Source organism: Hemiscyllium ocellatum, chromosome 7 (assembly GCF_020745735.1).
Source record: "Hemiscyllium ocellatum isolate sHemOce1 chromosome 7, sHemOce1.pat.X.cur, whole genome shotgun sequence".
NCBI classification, from domain to species: Eukaryota; Metazoa; Chordata; class Chondrichthyes; order Orectolobiformes; family Hemiscylliidae; genus Hemiscyllium; species Hemiscyllium ocellatum.
In genome coordinates, this window is record NC_083407.1 from 97,296,262 (window position 1) to 97,315,128 (window position 18,867).

Consider the following 18,867-nt stretch of genomic DNA (forward strand, 5'->3'; position numbering starts at 1 on the left):
CGCAGCCAATCAAAAACTAACATTTGCATCTGCCTCTCACATTTTCTAACATATGTGGTAAGTCCGGTTTTGCTGTTGTTGTACAATATGAAGATTTATTCTTCACCCATATTGGGATTTACTTAGAATCAAAAAGTGATACAGCATGGAAACAGACCCTTCAGTCTAAATGGTCCACGCCGACCATATTCCCAAACTAAGCTAGTCTTACTTCCTGTTATTGCCCATATCCCTCCAAACCTTTTCTATTTATGTACGTCCTCCTCTCACCTTAAAACCAAGCTTCCTAGTTTTCAACTCACCCGCCCTATTAAAAATACTCTTGCTATTCACATTATCTATGCCCCTTATGATCTTATAAACTTCTGAAAGATCACCTGACAACCTTCTACACTCTTAGTAAAGGAAGTCCCAGCCTATTTTTATTATACAAACCTTTCAGTACTGGCAACATCTTTTTCTGAACTCAGTCCAATTTAATAATATCCTTATTATAGCAGGGTAACCAGAACTGCACACAGTACTCCAGAAGAGGCCTCACCAACATTGTGTACAACTTCAACATGACGTTCCAACTCCTATACTCAAAGGTCTGAACAATGAAGGCAAGCATGCTATATGCCTTCATAACCAGCCTGTGACGCAAATTTCAAAGAATTATGTACAGAGGAACCTCGATTATCCAGCATTCAATTATCTGGAATTTGAGTAACTGAGCAAAATACTCACTGTCTGTGTCCTTCAGATAATCGAGGTTCCTCTACCTGAACCCCTTGGTCCCTCTGTTCTACAACACTACTGAAGGTCCTACCATTAATTGTGTAAGTCCTGCCCATATTTGTTTTACGAAAATGCAGTACTCTCATTTATCCATGTTAAACTCCATCTGCCACTCTTCAGCCTATTGACACAACTGGTAAAGATCTCCTTGTAATCTTAGATAACCTTCTTCACTGTCCACTGTACCATGAATTTTGGTGTCGTCTGCAGACTTAATCACCATACCTTCTATATTCTTATTCAAATTGTTTGATTCAACTTCTACCCATCCAATTGTAGCCAAAACTTCCACAGCAATAGGTTCTCTCCTTACTCCCATACATTATTTTCAGAATCCTACAATGATCTATCCTCTGCACTCTTCAAGTCCTCATCTATACTGTCACCTATGAGTGGCATCTGCAGAGGATAGATCATAGATCAACTAATTTAAGAATGCTGACGATATAGTACTCTAGGAGAAAGTGAGGACTGCAGATGCTGGAGATCAGAGCTGAAAATGTGTTGCTGGAAAAGCGCAGCAGGTCAGGCAGCATCCAAGGAACAGGAGATTCGATGTACTCTACCTCTCTGCAGTCTCTCTTGACCCTGTTTCCAAAATCTATTCCTGGGTAAGCTACAGTTTCAAAACCTACTGCAAACTCCAAACGACCTTGGCCACAGTTTTGGAACCAACTAGATTTTTGCATAGTCTCTGCATCTGTTTCAATCTCAAGTTAAGCTGGTGACCACATATTCACTCCATCACAACAACCTCCTACTTCGAATTCTATGGCATTGCTCGACATTGCTGCAGTTAAGCACTGATGGAGCCTTCACCCATTCCTTTGTCGCTGTGGCATGTGATTGTTCCAACATTATCATGAATGTTCTTCATATTCTTCACCACTTGAGCTCATTTACAATATTGCTGTCCTTATCCCAACCAACACCAGGTCCTGTTAGATTGGCTCCCAAGATTCCAATTAATAAAAAAAACATTTATCATCATTGTAGGGAAATCCAATTTTTAAAAAAAACTGTGATTAAAGATTGAGCCTGTCCCACCTTTAATTCCAGAAGGAGCAGTTGTGTGGACCCCACCGCTATGTGAGCGGGTGTTGCCACTTGAAGGGAGGGGTGGGAGTGTGGCTGGGCGGTGCGAAGGGGGGAGGGGCGGTGCGCAGACCGGAAGTGGCTCCGCCGGCGCAGCCACACAATAAACGGTAACGGCCGGAGCGCGAGCGGGAGCTGGACTGGGATCAAGATCCGGCTCAGAGCCTGACCCCTCCTCCCCGGCACTGGGACAGGGACAGCAGCGCGTGAGGGGCCGCCTGCCCCCAACCCCACTCCCGTACACACAGGGACCGACGGACGGACCGACGGACGCACGGTGAGTCCTGGGGAGGGGCGGCGATGCGGCTTCAGGAGGGAGACCGACAAACCCCACCCTCCCCATCTCCTGTACATCTGGATCACTTCCCTCTCTTGACTGGATCACCCCCTCACCCGCCCCTCTTCACTGGATCACTTCCCTCCCTTCAGTGATCACATCCCCCTCCTCACTAGATCTCTGCTCTCCCACCTCATCACTGCATCCCCCTCACTCTTGCTTAACCAGATCTCCCACTCCTCAGTTTACTAGATCTCCCCTGTCCCATTTTTTAAACTGGATCTCTCACCTATCTTAATGGATTCCTCCACTGTTTTCCTTTTACTGGATTCCACCCCCCCCCCCCCATCCCTCTCTCTCTCTACTGACCCCTTCTCCCAACCCTTTTTCTTTACCTGATCCCTCTTCCACCCCACTCTCTTTACTGGATCCCCCTTACTAGATTTCTCCACATTAGCTTTCTTCTCGTCCTGTTGCATTCCATATTCTTTCTTGCTGAAAGTCTACATCCCCACATTTCCTTGGACATAGGATTTCCTCCTCGTTGAGCCTTCCTGCCTCTCCCTGAAGTTCTCTTCGACCATATCTTGTTCTCTCGTGCCTCGCCATCCCCTTCTCCAATTGAGGCTACCATTTCTCTGTATACAAACCTTGAAGCAGTTTTGTGAGATGATGTTGTTTCTACCATATGTTGTTCCTTGTGCAATTTATTTTTTGGGGAGGGAAGGTGAAGGAGAGAAACATGGAAGAATAGTCTACCCAGACACTGGCCCTGACCCACTAACGGGGGCAGAATGTGCCATTTGTTGGGCCTGACACACAGTTTAGGGAGAATATCTCTTAAAACACTGGCCTGAGCCTCCTAATGTGATCACTGAGGTACAGTCTGTATGTAAAGTGACGATATAATGGCCTTGTGTAATTGTCATGAACTGATTGTGGCCTCTTGTATGCAATTGTACATTCCACTGTTAGATGTGACTGATTGTGGAAATAGTTTGGGGTGTGGGTAATGATTGGTCCTTGGAGTGACTAGTTTTGGGTATAAATGTGCAAGTCACAATTCAGCTGACTTTGCCACATGTATAGTACTTCCAACACAAATGTGATTCAAATTCTCATCTGAATATAGTTACATAGAGAGTGCTTTATACTCCTATCAGGCAAAGGTTCAACTCTGACAAATTCTGATCCAAGTTTTTTTGTGCTAGTTTTCCTGTTGGTTTGGCAGTATGATTGGTCTGTGATGTTTGTGCACGTATGTCCTTACTAATTCCGTGACTTGGAGTACTATTATCCATTTTTTTGTCATCTTCAGATTCTGACAAACTGTGGTTCTACTGTAGGAAATTGATTTAATACTCAGAAAATGCAGGGGTTTTTTTTCTCTTAAAATAAGCTGTATTCCTTTTTCAAATTTTCTTCCCACCTTGCTCAAAGTTGCATTGTGCATTCCCACCTTGTGCATTGTTGCGACAGAAAGATGACATCCCCTCAAAATGGGATATCCATAAATATTTCTCAACAGAGCCAATTGGATTTTGATTAGGAATATTCAGCGGGTTATTTCTTTCTTCCCTTTCCTCCAGTCTGTATATTTGTCTGTTCCTCAGATATGTACAATTTTTGTAGTCTTTAAATACTTTGGGAAAGGAAAATTTGATCAATAAGTTTCTTTAAACATATACTACTTAAGAATGCTTACCTCTCATACACACCCAGTAAAAGGTGGGCCACACTGAGATTTGTTTTCATTCAAGAGTTTCCATCCGGTTGTGTTTCGTTACAACTTTTTTATAATTTATTTCCTGTAATTCTTTTTCTTTTGCTCTTTTTGGTATAGATCTGAGGTTTGCGGTTTGGAGATAAGTTTCCCTTTATTAACCGCAAAGTTTGACTATCATGTTGAAAACAGAAGTGAAAAGTAGCCAGTAACGAGCAAGTGGTGTGTTTTTGTTTTGCGAAAATGCTTTCATATATTTCACTGGACAGATTACCTCTAGAGTGGATGCTTTGCAAAGAGCCAGCATGGACTTGATAATAAATGGCACACTCCCTCTGACTGGGTGTCGTATGACAGTATTTTATGAATCGCTTATATCCCTTTTGTGCTTTTGTAATTGCTGTCTAACCTTTTCCCTTCCTGCTGCTAAAAGTGCTGAAATGATCTTGTGGGTGTTGCCTATTCCCTTGGGATTTGCTTGAGAAGTCATTACATTTGAGGATGGGTGTTATGCGTCAGTGAGACCTTATTTTTACAGGGGCTGGGCAGTATGAAGGGGAGGAGGATATCTCAACCTGGTTACCTTCTTGGCTGATATGCTGACAATGGCTCTGGACAGTGATTAGGAGGAGCAGGAATCATGGGTGACTTTTACTTTTCACTCCAGTGGTACTTTATGTCCATTGCTGAACTAATGCTAGAACCATGACTGACATGAACTAATGTAATGCAAAGTGGGGATCAAACTGGCAAGTTCCTGGACTGTCATGCTGCAATTCTTGGTATGTAAGTGTGTTCTTGGTACCAGAATAATTTGCTAGATTAAACCAGTATTGTAAATGTAGAATCATTGATTAAAAGTTATTACATAAATTACAGCTAGTGAAGAAGCCTAGCTCAAAAGATGTTATTTTATGACAATTGGCAGTGGTTACGTAGTTGTGATGTAAATGTAATAACCCTACCTTTGAGCCAGGCAGCCTGGTTCAAGGTCCAATATTCCAGAGGTGTGTAATAATGCCTCTGAACAGGCTGAGTCAAAAATAGGTTAAAAGCAAGTATTAATTGGACCCTCGTGTGGCACATTAGTAGTATCCCTCTCTTTGAACCGGGAGGCATAAGTTCAAGTCTCACCTGCTCCACGGGTGTGTAATAATGTTTCTGAACAGGTTAATTTGGAAAAATAGGTATTAATAATTTAAAAAATACACAGTTGTCATTAGACTGCCTGGTTGTTCCAGTTTTATTTAAAAATGATTTCCAATTTCACCATCTACCATCATGGGATTCAAACCAATGTCTGAATTGCAAGATCAGCGACATTACCACTATACCACCAGCTTTGCAGTGCGTCTTTCTAAATGAGAAATCCAAATGGCTAAGTTCAATAGGTTCTGTGCAGAGTTGGTATTGGCAAAACAGAATCAGGTTGGCATTCACTCTTCTGCCACTCCCACCATCCCAATCTTTAGCTCATTTCTTCATCATTTGCTGGGTAGTGATGATGTTGATGGCAGTTGTTAAGATCCCTGAAAGAGTGATGTTTTGCTGCTGGGATTAAGTAAGTTGAATAGCATCAATTTATAGTGCACTGTATAGTTTAAGAGCCAGAAGTTTGCCAGTAGCTACAGTATCATCATGTACATGTATCTTAAATAAGCCTGATGCAGTGGTGCTTGATTTTGATTATGATTTTGATTTTGTGAAGAGCCTAAGGATGTGTAACTAAATGAAAAGCACTGCACAAATGCAAATTATTGCAGTAGTGGTTTCAGCATTAATTTGTTCTCCTGTGCTGAGTTACTGGAGTGCAGCAAGAGGTGTTTCACAGGTTGTTTTTTCACATCTTTGGACCAATGAAAATATCTCAAAGTACAACTGCAACTGGTTTACATTTGCTTGATAAAGTAATTAAAATCTTTTATAATCCATAAATGACTTTAATCAGTGGACTGGAACTTCCCTCTGTGCCCTAAATCCCATGTCCAAAGGAATATTGAAATTGACAATTACCTGCTATCTCATAGTCTAACCTGTTTTTTCCCTACCATTAGAAAAGTAGAAGCTCATACATCCTTTAATGTTCCAGTCCTTCAGGATTTAAAGTTGAAGGTTGATATCTCTCCATTATCACCTCTAAATTTCTTCTACTTTCCAACCATTTACTTGCACTTAGACGTGCATAACTTTAACTTTTAAATTAACAAGAACAGGATTCTAAATTTGGACCTAATGGGTTGGGGTAGGTTTGAGTTAGCTGCTTTGCAGCACATGGAATAAATCAGAAGATAATGAAGACACATAAAAAAGGCAGGACATTAATCATGGGTGACTTCAATTGTCATATGGATTGGTAAAATCAAATTGGCAGGTAAGAAATCCTAAGTGCATTTGAAATAGTTTCCTAGAACAATAACGTGGAACCAAGTAGGGATCATGCTTATTTGGATCTGGTAATGGGGCTGGTTTAATAAATGATCTCAGAGTAAAAGATCTTTTAAGGAACAGATATTATGATTTAATTTCAAAATGAATGTTAAATTCTGACATTTGGGTTAGAAACCACTGGATTAGACTTAAATAAGGGTAATTAGGTGGGAATGAGGATAGAGTTGGCTGGACCGGACTGGGAAAGGAGTTTAGTAGAAAAGTTGGTTGTTGGTAAATGGCAAACTTTTTTTTAAAAGTTTATATTTTACAACAAGGATATTCCTTGATATCCTAGTGAGGAAGAAGGGTAGGGGATTATACAAGCCATAATTCATCAGGAAAGTTAAGGACATTAACAACTTGAAGAGAAAATGATCTACAGCTTTACAAAGATTCGTGGCAAGTTAGAGAACTGGGAAAGTTTTAAAAACAAAAAAAAAGTCCCCCAAAAAAGGGGGAAAATAAACTGAGGACAAGCTAACAGGTAACATAATGAAGAGAGAAGCAACATTAAACATTGGACTCTTAAAGAACAAGGCTGGGGAAAACATAATGCAGAGTTAGGAGTTGAACACACACTTTGCATCAGTCTTCATGCAGAGCAGCTGAACAGCATTCCAAACATACTAAATAATGAAGAGTCCTAAGGTTTGGAGGAAATAAACAACCTAACTATCACTCGAGGAAAAAAAAACTCAGGAAACCAGTAAGTCTAAAGGCTGCTAAATCCCCTAGACCTGATGGATTGCCTGCTAGGATTTAAAAGAAGTAGCATATAAAGATAGTACATGGTAGTAATCTTTTAAGACTCCTTAGATTTTGGAAAAACCCTAGAAGATTGATAGTTTTCCAATGTAACGCCCTTATGCAGAAAAGGAAGGAGACAGAAACAGGTAACTATAGACCTGTTAGCTTAATATCTGTTATTAAGAAAGTTTTAGTTTATTATAAAGGATGTAGTAACAGAGCATCTAGAAATTCATTACAGCCTGCATGACTTCATGAAGGGGAAAGCATGCCGGGCAAAGTTTTTTTTTTACAGTTCTGAGAGGAGGTAACAAGCAGGGTAGGGAATGGGAACCATATAATTGGATTTTAAAAGGCATTTGATATGGTACCACACATAAGGCTACTTTTAAGATAAGAGTGGTGGTGTTGTAGTATACTTGCATGGATAGAGGATTAGCTCATTAATAGAGTTGGGGTAAAGAGGGCATATTCAGGATGGCCACCTTTAGCTAGTGGAGTGCCACATGGATCATTGCTACAATTATTCACTATATTATTCTTAATTAGAATGAGGGAATGCAAATGTACTGTCGCCAGGTTTGTGGGTGTTGCAAAAATAGGTCTGAAGGCAAGTAGTGAGGATGACACCAGGATCTCTCGAAGGATGTAGACAGATGAAGTGAGTGAACAAAATTTGGCAGATGGAATATTATGTCGGAAAATGTGAAGTTATGCACTTTGGCAAAAAAATTAGCCTACAAATTCAATGGGTAGGCAAGAGAGAGAAGGCAAACTGAATGTTTGTCTTTATTTCAAAGGAAAAGGAACATAAAAATAGGAAGGTTTTGCTAAAACTATAGAAAGCACTGGTCAGATTTGCTGTAATACTGTTAAGTTCTGGTCCCCTTATTTAAGGAAAGATATACTATTGTATGCAGTCCAGAGAAGGTTCACGACCTTTGGTATGGACGTATTTTCTTATGAGAGGTTGAGCAGGTTGGGCTTGATTTCATTGGAGTTTGGAAGAATGAGAAACAACCTTTTATTGAAACATATAAAATTCTTCCTCGGGGCTTGGCAGAGTTGTTGTGATGAGGTTTTTCTCCAAGTATATTCAAGGTTGAAATAGATTTTTAATTAGTAAGAAAGTCAGGGGTTATGGGGATATGATAGGAGGATAATCAGATGAGCCATAGATTCATTGGGCAGAATAGCACACTTTTGCTCCTATGTCTTTATGGTCTTATTACCTATCCATCTTATTAAGAATTTGTGAAACGTTTAATTTCTTTTTCCAGAACAGTGACAGCTGAATTTGCTTCGAAAAGAAACATTCTCCCAAGGAACTTCTGTCAAAACATTAATTTGATTGTGGAAGCACTCCACTCTCGCAGGTCTCTCAGCTTTTCTCCTGCCATCCCATAGTCACTGGTTTCACATCTCTCGCTCGCACTCTCCTGACTATTTCTGATCTCTCATCTGCTTGTTCATGTCCTGTCGTACCCACTTGTCCACCTTCCTAGGTCTCCCATCCTCTTTCCAACACCCTATTCCTCCCATTCACAGGTTTCCCAGCAACTCCCACTGCCAAAGAGGTCTCAGCCCCTCTCCTAGTGACCCCTGCACTACTACCAATCTCTTTCCTTTTCTCCACCCCATTGATGCACATGTCTGTCTCTGACAGCCAATGTTAGAGGTCTCCAATAACTCTCAATGCCTGCATTGTCACAGCTCTCTTACCACTGTTTCTCTGCACCTCTGCACCCTCCTACTCCATGCCTTTACAGGTCTGTCATCTTCTATCTTTCTCCCATTGTCACAGGTACTTTATCATCTCCCTCATCTCTTCATTAGCTTCTTCCTAGTCTCACTTAACCTCACTCTAAACCCCTCCAACTCTTTACATATCCCTGTAGGTTATAAGGAGTGTGTTATCTTGAGCAAAGTTTTGGTTATGTTGTTATGAAGCACCTTGGGAAGTTTCACCACATTGAAGGGGCTATATAAATGCAAGTTGAAGTCCAGACTTTTTGTTTGGAATGGGCTTTTTTCTCTCAGTGGTTTTAAAGTCCTGATTCACTCTAAACCATTAAATACTATAAATTGTTTAAATGTGAATTGAACTTTATGGAGCACTTTTTATCAGCATTTGTGGAGCTGTTGTGACTAACTCTTATTGTACAGTGTTCCCATGCCATTTACTGTCGGCATTTTTATGCAATCCTGCATGTTTGAATGCACTGTTTATTCTTGTTATCTTAATCTAAGGGCAGGGCCTAAAGTCACATTTTTGGCAGAGCTGAGAGCTTTTTTTCACATTTGATCTTTTCTGGATTTCTTGGCTTCTTTATTTACATATTTTGACACCTTTTGTAGCTAAATATCCCTTTCCATTATACTAGGTTTCAGATTTGATTCTTGATTTTTGCAGGGTTATATTGATCAAAGAAGGCTTTAAAACTGTCCCCTGTGTACGCTAGGGATGGGGACAAAACCATCAATGCCTCTTGAAACCTGAATTGAAACAGTGACTTTGCAGAACTGAATGGTAGTATTGCATTATGAAGCATACTGATCAGATCACTAGGCTAGCAGAGGAGCTGTTCAAACTAAAGTAATCCTAATACAGACAAGGACATCTCATCATATCATATCCTGTAATAGCAAAAATTGGTCCTTGAATTTTCTGTTCATTTCACAAACAGCATCGTCAAATTCATTAATTCTAGTTTCAAATTTACATGTTCTGGTAAATGCTGATTCTGTGAAGCCATGTTTTTGCAATCCTGCTAATGGTGAGTGCTGTAATATTTCCATCCTCAAGAAAAAAACTCAATACAAATCAGGCCATCCAAGAGTGCCTGCCAGATGGAGAGGAGACCATGGGTGAAGAGCTATATATGCATTGATAATTTTTGGGGAAATCCAACCAGTTTGTTTCTTGTAAGTAAAGACAACAACATTCTGAATACATAATGTGTAAAATTGAATTTCTGCAGTAAGGTATTGGAGCCCAATTTTCAATGTAAACATAAAATGTTCAGCGATCTGTAATTTGCAAGGCCTTTTCAGCTCTACATCTGGACAGGAACTATCAGCACCTTATTCAATTGTTTAGTTGTGGTGACCATCATTCTTGGACTTTATCTTTTATTCTCACTCAGTACCTGTCTATTTACATCTTTCAGTAGCAATTGAGGGTTGACATTTTCAACTTTGAAGTCTGGGGAGAGTGGAGTTGTACCATAAAATGTTTCTCTTCATTGTTGATTCAGAGGAGACCAGAGGTTGAAACTGACCTACCTTTATTTGCCTTTGTTTCACATACATGATGTGTTTACTTGACAAGCTATCAAGACGGTTTCAATTGGTTTCTTCTTTAACTATTTTCTCTTCCAAGGGCAACAGTTTATCTGAATGCTTCATGTTTATTTGTGATTTGATAAGGGCAGAATAAATTTAATTGTTTTTTAGTTTAATAGTTCACATATCGTGAGCTAGTCTTGAAAGGGACAGTATTTTGTATCCTTGATATTTAGTTGGATCTAATTTTTGCAGTGCATTTAAGTAGAGTCTGTTAGTGTTGCATTGTAATGGCCTCAAGTGTTTGAACTGTCTAACTTTTCTGTAATTTCACCCTGTTCTATGGGTAGGCATGCCAGTAAGTGCTAGGACAAGTTGAAGCTGCAGATCTGTTCTAGCATGTTCTCAAATACTGCTGAGATGCAGCAAATAATGCAGGGATGGGATGGACTTATTGACTTCAATGCTTCCTCTATTTTTCTGTTGTGCTCAGCTTGTCTACACTGCGTGTTATGTTATGGATTCCTGCATGGCCATGCACCTATGCACTTGGAGGGGACAATACCTCCAACTGTTGTCATTGAGGTATCTTGCTGTACAAAGCTATACTTTGGGGTGTGGTTACAGATACTTTAAACTTGATAAAAAACTAATTTTAAAATCTGTTAAAATTGCAAAGGGTGGGGAAAAGCGTAAATATTGCAAATCTGAAATGAAACAAATGCTCAGCATTACAAGTAATCGATATTTGACATCTTTGCTACTTCTACTCTGTACTGAACTTTCTGTTTTTATATATTTGAGTTGTTGACAGATAATTCAACCTACTTAATCTGTTTCTTTGCTTTGGCTTGGTGGATAGCATTCTTGTCCCTTTCAGTCAGAAGGTTGTGTTCCATGGACCTGTATAGAAAGTCTAGACTGGCGCACTTAAGTGCAGTACTAAAAGAGTGCAGTGCTCTGAGAGATGATATCTTAAATTAAATGTTCAACTGAGGCCCTGTCTGTTCTTGATGTAAAGACAGTTTTTTTTATTTTTCTGTATTTTTTTGACTGTGGACTGAAATGGGACGAGGACAGTTATAAATACCAAAATTTATGGAAAAGATTGCTGCACATTTTCAAACCAAGTTCCCTGGAACTCATTGTAAGCACTGTTAACACTGGTGGTTGTTCAAGTAGTGGAAGAAGTCTAGTTGCAGGTGGTATGGAATCAGTAGGATGTGTGTAAATGAAGATTCGACTGTAACAAATTGCTGAGTGGTCAATAGATTGTAACCAGTATTCAATGACAAAGTTATTCTGCCTGCCTACAACTATGTAATTGGCTCAACTTGGGGGTTTGGATGTCTGGGCAGAAGCCATTGGATCTCCAGAAAGGAAGGAGCTGTCCTTATCTCTGCAGTGAAGAAACATTTCAAACCTGAAGAAAGTCAGTTTATTTTTCCTCCATGAGTTGCTATAAGTTGTGATTCTTAACCAGTCAGCCAGGCTTTTTATAACTGATAAGTTAGATGCTTTGTGTCTCCTACAACCAAGTGGAAGAACCTGGAAAAGGAAGATTACAGAACAGCAGATCCTCACAAGCCAAAAAGATCATTTCAGTGAATTTTTTTTGTTCAGGGCCATTGAACTGCCTTCAGTCTTTCCCTCTGCCCAGAACACCCTTTTTTTTTCCCGAGTGTATGTCTTGGGGGAATGTTTCAAAAGTGGGATAGTTAGTCTTAACTGGTAGAGTTTGCTGTCAACAGTTCCTAATTATTTATTTATAGTTAGAAGCTATTATTTGTAATAAATGATACATTCTTGTTCAGTCCTGAAACTTGGTCCATACTTCCTTTCAACCTGTGTTAAATGGACAGCTAAATTGGGGAGCTTTACCTACTTTTATTAAATATTTAACTTTTGTGGTAACTCTGGAAATAACAACAGCTTGATTTCCAATGCACTACCCAAGTGAAGTGTAACATTTTGTACATTTGATTACTTCAGAAGAAGAGTCATATTTCACTTGGAATGTTAACACTTTTTCTCTCTTCACAGAACGTTATAACTAACCTCTAACTTGGACAATAGAGACAAAAGTTTTTAAAACAGGTTTCCTGCTCTGTGAACAGTGCTAAAATATGTATATGAAGGACTGGTAAATGACGACTAGATTGATTTTGCTGAGATGCAGCCATAGGAAAATGTCTTGACATTCTGCCCAAGTTTTTGTCCACTTGGGAGAGATACAGGAAGTTATTTTTAACTAGGAATTGTAGAAATCCCTATGAGTAGAGATGAGACTGAAACTGCTGCCTGGTGTCACTGAAGTTCCAGATTTTTTGCCCCTTTGAAAATTTATTCTTTACAAATGTAGGTTTCATGATAAGTATCTGGTTTATGAGCTTCAGTTAAGTTGGGATTGCATTTTCCTTGAGCCAACGTATTATTTCTTAAAACTTTATGGACATTAAAGGAACTTTTTCCCCATCTAATTACATTGCTAATGTTACTGGGAAATTGGATTTCTGGGTATAAGCAGTTGCACAGTGTGGTCTCAAGTAGTTTAGTCCTGTGTTATGATGCTGAGAAATACTTTAACTTAGTATAATCAGCAAAGCTGGGATGCCCTGGAGCATATTTCGCAGACAGTCTTTTAGAATTAATTTATAGTGATTTAAAGAGGAAAGGAATTAAAGCTGTGTTTTTGGTAGCAAGTGCATGACATTAGATATTGGGGACTCACTGAACGTAAGTGTTTGCTGTCATTGTCAACATTACACTGATACCTGCTTAAATTTTAAGCGAACCAAGACTTAAATTGATAAATTCCATACACAACTAAATTTATTTGTGGGATTCTGAAGTTCCATTTCTGATTTCTTCTCTTATCTACATGTCTCAACTTGGTGACAACATCCACAGTACAGATGCACTTAATATTCCAAAATCAAAATCTTGAATTAAATTCATAAACACTCTCTCTCTCTGTAGCTTGATCAGAAGAACAAGGTTCTCACCATATAGATTGTGTATTCCGGATTAAAATTCTGGTCACTGTGCTATTTGCCTGTGGAAAAATTAAAATTGTGAAAAATAATACTTCCTCAACATTTTTTCCAAGAAATCAAGGAATTACATTTTGGTTTTAGTTGCTCTGCATTCTGCAAAGTGTCTATTACGTTGGATTTTGGGGTGAAAAGTACTTTGTCATCCCGTTCCTCCCTCCGTCGAAGCAAAACACTCCGAGACAGTAATTTTTACCTCTTTCATCTTTAGTTTGGGCCCTGGAGGGAGAGAGAATGATCACCCATTTGCACAGAGATATGAGTTCACGGTCTTCTCTGGAACAGCAGTTTCTCAATGAATTATATAGTCATTTTACAGGGAGGAGCCTGCAGACAAAGCAACATACATATTGATTGGATGACTGTTACAATCAGCAAGTGTCAATAGTAAAGATGAAGCCATCTGCTGTTTCACAATGAATAACTGGCTCCACATGATGAATACTTTTCACCTTGTTAAACTGACCTCACATATTGAATGATACCTCATCTTGTTAAATGGCTCTACATAATGAATGCTTTTCCACCTTGTTAACCCATTGCCCTTGCCTGCAGCATTCCATTGCTAGGGTTTATATCTGATCCGAGTCATGCTCAGCTGAACCTCTTGTTTCGCAAAACTCAACTCTTTCCCTCGCCTGTTTATACTCTATACATATTCTTAGCTCCATGGTTTTTATTGAGCTTGTTTAGTGCTAGGAGCAGGAGTGGCCATTCAACTCCAAATATCATCAAATCAGATTATGGCTAATCAGTACTCTTTAGTCCATCTGCCATCTTGATTCTGTAGCCTGAATATCTATCACATGTTTTAATTTTTTTTTGAAGAAAAGCCGTTTGTATTTAGTGTGTCTTCATGTGAACGTCACAATAAAAAGATGGAAGAAATCTGAATTGAGGAACAGAAGTAGAAATACCCAATGCTATATTTTGATGATCTCCCAAGCAAACATGCATTCATGTATTTGATTGGATTTTAAGGTGAAAAGTAAAGCTGTGTTTAAATTATAGTTTACAACGATTGATGTTTCAGCTGTGTCACCTGTGAGCCCTACCTAGAAGTTGGCAGTAGTTTTGCATTTTGCTGTCTGACAGTTTAGCTGATTGTATACCCAAAATCCAGTTTATAATTCCTGTTATATTTAAACTGTAGTCATGGCATAGTTGCATTTAAAAAAGAAGCAATTAACCAGCTACCTGCCCTATTAGTGTTGATGCTAGTTCGTACACAAGGTTGAAGTATGAAGAGATGCGTTTATGGATGAATTTGACATTGCCATACATTTGTTGTTTCGGGTGAATTGCTGCATCTACCATCCCTGTCTGAATCATTGATTAGATATTATCATTTTCATCCTCCCTTAAATTCTTGGAAACACTTGGGGCAATCATGACCAATTATAAACACCGCTTCTTGGAAGATGCTGAATTTTAAATGAACCTGTTGATGCTTGTTGGCTTTGAAAAATTGTGTTCTGAGGGTTAGACTAAGTTGCTTTTGCCAGTCAGTGAGTTTCAGTGCTGAAGCTCTTTTCACAAAATTCTGTGCATTTACTGTTACTCAACCTTTGGACTGCTATTTTGCTGGGAGTTATTAACCTCCAGCAAGAGGAAATTCATTTCAGAACTGAGGATATAGATCCTCAATTTTCTCAATAGGCAGAGGAGAAAATAAGTTGTAAGAGTAGAAAAGAACATATGATTTTGTTGCTACAATTTCCAACAGTGTAAAATTTTCAATATCCAGTTGAATGATGGAAAGTAACCAGTGATCTAATTGTAGATTATTTTCTCCCAAATATGGGTTATCCCGAGGAGCTACTGGAGCTTGTTAGCATAGAAGTGCAACAGTGTTCTTTATAAATCTGTCATTATGAAAGACTAAGGGATAGGTCTGTCACTAATAGGAATATTTATTAAATGTTTTCAATTATTGGCACAGATTGTTTTCCTTCTGTTACATATTCATTGTAAATAGGACAATGCATTGGCATTGTTCAGCTGCATTGTAAAGCCTGTAGCCAAATTTTTTTAAACAATTTAAATTTTTTTTGTGGTTCAATTTTCTTATGCAAGAGATGCAATCATGTTGTTTCATATACAATTATGAAATCCAAGCTGAGTTACACTCTCATGTCAGCATGACTCAATGGTAGAATTCTACTCTAGTCAAAGTGTTGAGAGTTTGTGCTGTGCTTCAGGAGCAAGCATTTAACCTTTTGAAAAGATACTCTAGTGCATTACTAAATTACTGCATTGTCCAAGGTATTATTTGTTAGATGACGTGTTAAACTGGGGACCTGCCTGTCCTTGTTGGGGAATGTAAAGGATGACTTTTATTTGGAAAGTAGAAAGTAGCTGTTCTGATGTGCTGGATTTTGTTTACCATTAATCAAAAATTGATCAGATTAATTTCTGCCATAATTGGGTACAATTTGGTTACCTTGGTTTTTTTTATTACAAGAGTGACAACACTTCCAAGGTACTTCATGGTCTTGTGTTTTTGTGACATCTTGAACTTGTTACATCTTGAACTTGTTACAGGCACTATATAAAAACAAATTCAATCTTTTATTAAAAAACTGATTTTCCTTCTTTCCTCCTTTTTCATCATAAGCCTCACCAAAAAGAGATTTCATGACTCCACCCAGTTTTAAGTATTTATTGGGTTTCTCATTGCACAACTATTTAATGGCCAAGCAAACTGAGGTTGTGGGACTACAGATTTCTATTGTGAAACTTTCATTATACAGTAGGTGCAAGATGAGAGGAAATTCGAAGGTCCCCGTGAAGGTTTTAACAGTGCTGATCAGTGACACTAAGACCGTCTGAATCTTTCCTTATTGATCATGATCATCCAAATATTGTCCTTTACGATCTATTTAGGTGTTGTAGAATAAAATGGATCATTCAAAATCTGTTTCTTTTAGATGATGTATTGGGCAAATATTTATGATCTACATAATATTATTCTCAGCAATAGTAGATTTTAAAATTTAAGGAAGGTCATGATTATGCTTGGTTATGGTTATGGTGATTAGTGCACTTTGGTGTCCTTCAAAATTCATGAAACTGACCTCAAACAATACATTGAAAAAGCAGCATCTGCTGGAAGAACTTAATTTATATTGAGTGGTGTCATTTTAGTTAGCTGTGAGTTGACTGCAAAGAGCAAAGGTAAATTCCACACTAATGAATATTTTTATCCAGCCTGTAGGATATTTTTGCATGCTCCATTCAGATGACTGTGGAATCCTTTTAGCTAAGCCGATTTAAGTTGTTTTGAACTATGAGTTAAGTTCTCCTGCTCCTGAAATGGTTTTTCATTCATGATATTTTGTGTTCGAAATAATTAAGCTGGAAGCTAGGAACTAGTATAACTTCCTATTTTTTTTGGTATAATACAGGATTTCATGTGTGAAAATATTTCAGTACCTAGACTGTAGGAACAAACTTCTGCAATAAAATTAATGTCTAGATGTTTGCTGGCTGAATGTTCTTTTGGACAAAAGCAGCCCATCAGTTTAGTAGATTATTATTATTACTACTACTACTACTACTACTACTTGAGCTTGGTATCTCCAAGGTAGTTGATACTAATTTGCACTTTGCCCTGAGCTTGAATGGAGGGAGATGGTGGGGATTTGGGAGACCGTGTGGAGATGGTGATTGTGGGAGGGGATGGAATCAGCCAGAATTTAGTCTAGAAACAACAAAAGAATTGGAGTGTCAGGGAGAAAATTTGAAATATGAGGGGAAAAACAACTGAACCCAGTATTGTTCAAAAATTGATTAGAAACTCATTTGGATATTTCCTGCTCCTCTGTAATTCCACAAAAATTTTTTTGTTGTAAAATTAGTAGTTTATGCACTTTTGATTTTTCAGTATAGAATTCTAACCAGCAGAATTCTTCACTGTCATTATCACAGTATTTAGCTGAAATTTGATTGCTCTATTACCCTCCCTCAAGCTTCTAATGGATGCATTTTCTGTTTTGAAGAGAAGACATTTACTGCCCCACTTGATTCCTTGCTACATATTTTGCTTGGGTCATAATTGTAAAAATTGTGAATTCACTGAAGTACATATTTAATGTAATTGACATTTTGGTCACCAAAATTGCAGTTTTTCATTTTTTTCCCTAATGCACATTTGAGTAGAAAAATTATTAGAATTTGAAGAAAGTTATGGCTCTTCTAATTGTTGATTAACTTTGATGTTTATCATACTTTCACCCGAGAATTATCAAACATGTGCTTCACCCCCAATGTGGTTCTATTTAATTACTATAAGCTTAAATGCATCATCCAAATTAATAATGGAATTGTCATGTTTCTAACTCCAAAATTGCCTGTTGTAGTGCATGTGGTCTGGCCAGTAACGAGTAATGTCCTAGCATGGGTGATTTAAACCTAGATGGGGAGTCTAAGGTGAACATTCCTGGGTTGAATGTCTTTGTCTGGGTAGATTGAGGAGTATGTCCAAGTTATGTTCCATGAAACATGGCAGCCTAGCCCATAAAGCCGAAGCACAGCAGCCCATGTATTGGTAATTCACACTTGCAGTTTTGCCGTATTGGGAACTTTGAGTGTCTCATGGTTTTGGAAGGACTATTCTTGCTTCTGTTGCCTGATTAATAAATTCTGCATCAATAACTTGGGATATCCGTGAGCTTCAAAAGCACCTAGCTAAGCATTCTAGGAAAGCCATTACATTGAATAATCATAACCTAACGCTTCTTCATTATTGTAAATTTTGAATGAGAGAAAAAGCCATTTAATAGGAAAAGCAAGATTTCAATTTGTTAGCCTTTAACTGGAGCTTAAAATTAGAACATTTAACCAGCAAATTAAGAAAGGCTTAAAACCACGTAATGTTGTTTATGACATTTGGTTGTAAAACACTTCTATAGGGCGTCCTATAAAATACTTTAAGGCGTAGTCACTGTTGTATTGTAGGAAACATGACAGTCACTTTTTTTGCTTGCAGTAAACTTCCAGAAATATCAATGAAATAAATGACAAGATGGAACTTTTTAGTGATGTTGAATAAAAGAATATGAGTATAGTTAGTAAAGAGTAAATGTTATTTTAAATCCTGGCCATTGTGAGGGTGATCACTTTTTTAATGGGGAAGTTTTCGGATGGACTGAGTCTTAAGCTTCTGGTTGAGGGCTTTTGTTTAAACTGCATAGTGGAGGTAAGAAGCAATGTAATGGGAAGCAGTGACTTCCCTGTAATACACCATTTGTAACTGGATGGTCTATTTTCTCAGGGTTAGCTAATGATTTTCTGACAAATCTATCTAAATGTCCCTTGTATAAATTGAGTGAGGTCTTTTGATCCATTTTCTGACTCTGTAGTATTGAAATCTATTGAAAGTATAGCACTTAGACTTTGTGTACTTGACCTCCTGAAAGTGAGGTATTTATAAACAATGATTATTTTTGCCATCTTAGTGTCTGTTCCTAACTGCT

General features: G+C 38.3%; 1 protein-coding gene across 5 annotated transcripts in view; it reads left to right on the top strand.

The window, feature by feature from the left end:
• The first annotated feature begins 1,956 nt into the window (after positions 1 to 1,956).
• The window catches only part of raph1a (Ras association (RalGDS/AF-6) and pleckstrin homology domains 1a), a 205,729-nt gene continuing 188,818 nt past the window's right edge, over positions 1,957 to 18,867 (top strand). For all 5 annotated transcript variants that reach the window (XM_060827549.1, XM_060827552.1, XM_060827548.1 and 2 more), the window contains exon 1: positions 1,957 to 2,152. The gene's annotated coding sequence lies outside the window, so the exon portion shown is untranslated. The remainder of the gene's footprint in view (positions 2,153 to 18,867) is intronic.